Here is a 5,000-nt window from a genome sequence, read left to right as displayed (position 1 = left end):
CCCGTGCCTTGGCCTCCCGCGGATCTTCCTTGCTGCGAGGCTTCCGTGGCGGTTATACCGTCGCGGTCGTTCTCTTCGGCCGCCATTCAACGCTCAGCTCAGAACTGGCACGGACTAGGGGAATCCGACTGTCTAATTAAAACAAAGCATTGCGATGGCCCCCAAGGGTGTTGACGCAATGTGATTTCTGCCCAGTGCTCTGAATGTCAACGTGAAGAAATTCAAAAAAGCGCGGGTAAACGGCGGGAGTAACTATGACTCTCTTAAGGTAGCCAAATGCCTCGTCATCTAATTAGTGACGCGCATGAATGGATTAACGAGATTCCCTCTGTCCCTATCTACTGAGTCCACAAGATGGCGGCATACTGAGAACACGCGTTCACGTCGCTCCGTACTTAATGTTCGAGTTCTTGCGGAAAAGCAAAGAAATCGGGCGAGAAAATAACGCAAAAGTGGAGAGAAAGTGCTTGGGAATTAAAGTAATAATAAAGTACAGTGGAGATCGCTTCTATAGAAGCGTGAGTGGACAGAGAAAAACGTGGCTGAGGTTAGGGCAGAGTGGAAGACATCTTGAGACGCGCGACTGCAGCGCCGCCGCACGGGCTACTTGGTAACTGCGCGCCAACGTTCGTAAAGCAATACGCCGCGGGACTAGCGTCCGCGTTCGTAAAGCGATACGCCGAGGGACTCAGTGCAAGTGTTCGTGAAGCCGCTCGCAGCGGTACTTAGTGTATCCGCGTCCGCAAAGCAACACGCTGCGGTCTAAGTGCCACGTTCGTAAAGTGACACATCAGGACACAGCAAAAGTATCCAGTTTGAAACACAGAGAAGTGCTAGTGCAAGTGCTTGACTAGTGCCGCCATTACGCCTTCGGACTTAGTGTCTGTGCGCGTAAAACAATACGCCGCTGGGACTCTGTCTCGAGCGAGAAAAAAAAAGCAATACGCCGTCGGACTTAGTGCCCGCGCGTATAGATAATAATAGTACAGTGCAAGCAAAAGTGCTTGACCAGTGCCGCCGTTACGCCGTCGGACTTAGTGTCTGTGCGCGTAAAACAATACGCCGCTGGAACTTAGTGTCTGTGCGCGTAAAACAATACGCCGCTGGGACTTAGTGTCTCGGCGCGTAAAACAATACGCCGCTGGGACTCTGTCTCGAGCGAAAAAAAAGCAATACGCCGTCGGACTTAGTGCCCGCGCGTATAGATAATAATAGTGGTGCAGTGCAAGCAAAAGTGCTTGACCAGTGCCGCCGTTACGCCGTCGGACTTAGTGTCTGTGCGCGTAAAACAATACGCCGCTGGGACTTAGTGTCTGTGCGCGTTAAACAATACGCCGCTGGGACTTAGTGTCTCGGCGCGTAAAACAATACGCCGCTGGGACTCTGTCTCGAGCGAAAAAAAAGGCAATACGCCGTCGGACTTAGTGCCCGCGCGTATAGATAATAATAGTGGTGCAGTGCAAGCACAAGTGCTCGACCAGTGCCGCCGTTACGCCTTCGGACTTAGTATCTGTGCGCGTAAAACAATACGCCGCTGGGACTTAGTGTCTGTGCGCGTAAAACAATACGCCGCTGGGACTTAGTGTCTCGGCGCGTAAAACAATACGCCGCTGGGACTCTGTCTCGAGCGAGAAAAAAAAAAAAGCAAAAAGCAATACGCTGTCGGACTTAGTGCCCGCGCGTATAGATAATAATAGTGGTGCAGTGCAAGCACAAGTGCTCGACTAGTGCCGCCGTTACGCCGTCGGACTTAGTATCTGTGCGCGTAAAACAATACGCCGCTGGGACTTAGTGTCTGTGCGCGTAAACAACACGCCGCTGGGACTTAGTGTCTCGGCGCGTAAAACAATACGCCGCTGGGACTTAGTGTCTCGGCGCGTAAAACAATACGCCGCTGGGACTCAGGCTCGAGCGAGTAAGATAAAAGGAATACGCCGTCGGACTTAGTGCCCGCGCGCGAGAAAGAATAGCGCAGGGCAAATACAAATACAAGTGCGTGACCAGTGCCGCCGTTACGCCGTCGGACCTAGTGTCTCAGCGCGCAAAACAATACGCCGCGGGGACCTACAAATATCAGAATGGCTACGAAGGGTCAATCCCCAACCGCTACAAAAGCAAGAGTGGTTCTCCAACCACTGAAAACGCAAAAGGTGGAGGGGAAAAGCCCGGTTCAGGAGAGGAAGAGGAGAACAGAGGAGAAAGAAAAAGGGGAAGAGGCGAAGCAGCAGCAATCGCCTGTAGCAGCAGACGAACCCCGCACTGTGCCCGATTTAAGAGCACAGGCAGGGGAAATAGAGAAGGGCGTATTAGCCTTCTGTCTGGACCCAAGTAAGAAGGTTAACAAGGAGCAAACCGCAGCCATCATGCGGTATTTCCGGGACATGCGAGGGATAGTGGAAGAACTCTTACTCCACAACAGCTACCTCACCGGGAAGTTGGACCAGAGCACCGGCGCGGAGAAGAAAGAAACGGCGATACTGAGTGCCGTCAACAAGACGCTACAAACGAGCAAGCGGCTCGAAACGGCAGTCAAATCAAGGATGGAGCCTAAGCAGTCCTCCTACGCCGAAAAAGTCAAAATGAAGAATAGTATGGTGGGGCAAATCGCGGTCAAACCACCTACAAACGCGGTGATAATCCGGCCGGAGTCGTCAGACTCCGAGATAAAAACGAGTGAGGAAGCACGGGAAGCAGTCTTCACGCTGGTGAACCCACGTAAGAGAGGAATCCAGATCACCGCAGTGAAGAAAATCAGCGGGAATGGATTAGTCGTGGAAACGGCGAACCCCGAAGGCCTAAAAGCGTTCACGGAGAACGCCAAGCTAAAGGAAGCCGGCCTAAAAACCAGCACGCCGCAGAGGAGGCTGCCCCGGGTAATATTATATGATGTCCCACGGGAAATGCCGGAGAAGGAAATAATGGGCTGCATCAAGAAGCAGAACCAAGAAAGGCTAACAGATGAAGACGTCGGAGCCATCAAATTCTGCTTCAGAACAGGCCGCAAGGACTCCGAGGAAACTAACTGGGTACTGGAAGTGCCCCCCCAGGTAAGAGATAAACTACTAACTGGCAAGATATTCATCTCGTGGAATGCTTGCCGGGTTCGGGATTACATAGCCGTCAGCCGCTGTTACAAGTGCCAAGGCTATGGGCACGTGGCAAAACACTGCCGCTTGGGCTATGAGATCTGCGCACATTGCGCGGAAAGCGGACATAGCACTAAAGAGTGCATGAATAAAAACAAGAACGCCGGCTGCGTCAACTGCAAGAAGGCAGGGAAAAAAGGCGATCATGCGGCCTCTAACGCAGACTGCCCTATGTATAAGAAGGCGTTAGAAATAATTATCTCCCGAACTACGTATGAGTAAAGCCCCGAGCAAAAATGGAAGAGGACACGGGGGTAGAAGGGGTATAAGGATCCTGCAGCATAACATGCAGCGTTCCAAAACTGTCCCCCACGAAATCAGGACACAGATGGTAGCTGATGGCGACGAAATCTTGCTAATGCAAGAGCCATACAGCATCGACGGAAAAATACCCGGACTCGGAACAGGAATCTCGATCGCCTGTCGGGGTTCGAAGGGTGACCCACCAATGGCAGCAGTAGGAGTTAAGTCGAAGGAGCTAACGCCGCTCGAAATTGTCGGACTATGTACAACGCACTGCGCTTGTGTACAAGTAAGCGATGGAGAGACGGAGGTATACTTCGTCAGCCAGTACTTTCCGCCGACCGAAAATATCGAAGTCGGCCTCGAGCAATTAGACAAAGTACTGAATAGGCTCAGAGGGAAGAAAGCCATTATTGGCCTGGACTCCAACGCCAAATCTCCGCTGTGGTGCAGCAAGGACACCGACGACAGAGGTGAGGCCCTGGAGGCTGTCATCGCACAATACAACCTCCACATCCTCAACAAACCAGGACAGGCACACACATTTGAAACAACGAGAGGGCGATCGAACATAGACCTGACTATGGCGACTCCGGAAGCAATACCGCTCGTGAAGGAATGGAGAGTACACGAGGACGGAACCTCCAGCGATCACAGAATACTGGAGACGCGTCTCGATTTTAACGAGGGGAGTACTCCGCCGCAGCTTCAGGAAAGAAGATACAACACTCGGCACGCCAACTGGGAGGTCTTTCAAAGAGTGATCATAGAGGAAAAGGCGACACTCCGAGAGACAAACCCCCGGCAGCCGAACGAGGTTGAACGAATGGCCGAGCAGATGCAGGAAGTCCTCAGAAGAGCCTGCGATGCCGCCATTCCGAGGAAAAAATGGTATCACAGATCGGTGCCATGGTGGACGCCTGAGCTCACACGAGCAAAGAGGGAAGTCTACCGGGCAAGGAGGAAATATCAGGGGACCAGGGACCCCGCAACGAGGGAGCAGGAGAAGCTGCGGTATAGAGAAATCAGAAAGGAGTACGTAAAAGCAATCACCAGGACCAAGATACGCAGCTGGAGAGAATTTATAACCAAGGAGGGCAACGCAGAACCCTGGGGTATTGCCTACCGAACGGCCACGGGCAAGCTAAGGAGGGAAGAAACAGTGTCGACTCTGCGGACGCCACAAGGGGAAACCTCCAACTGGCGAACCACCGCGGCGGCGATGCTGTCCGCCCTACTACCCGACGACGAGGAAGAAACGGACACGCCGGAGCAGACAGCGATCAGACGCGACAGTACAACCCCCCCGAACGTCGAGGACACCCCAGAGTTCCGCTACGAGGAACTCAGTGGCGCCGTAAAACGACTAACGAAGGGGAAATGTCCTGGACCTGACCTAGTCGAGGCCGAAGTAATCCAACGCGCCTGGGGTGGAATCCATCAGGAACTCCTCAGGCTCATGAATAGCTGCCTCACCTGGGGAGTCTTCCCGAAGGTTTGGAAATTGGGGAACGTCATCACTATCCCGAAGGGACCAGAACGGGATAAGAGTAGCCCGAAGTCTTACAGGCCGATTTGCCTACTATCGATGGTGGGCAAGTTACTGGAAAG

General features: G+C 53.0%; 1 pseudogene; it reads left to right on the top strand.

Annotated features, from left to right (window-relative positions):
* Positions 1-379, top strand: part of LOC143305070 (large subunit ribosomal RNA) — a 2,945-nt pseudogene extending 2,566 nt beyond the window's left edge.
* Positions 380-5,000: the final 4,621 nt, after the last annotated feature.

Source organism: Bombus vancouverensis, unplaced genomic scaffold (genome assembly GCF_051014615.1).
Source record: "Bombus vancouverensis nearcticus unplaced genomic scaffold, iyBomVanc1_principal scaffold0078, whole genome shotgun sequence".
Taxonomy (NCBI): Eukaryota; Metazoa; Arthropoda; class Insecta; order Hymenoptera; family Apidae; genus Bombus; species Bombus vancouverensis.
Note: the sequence above shows the minus strand (reverse complement) of the source record. Positions and strands in the feature narration are given on the sequence as shown.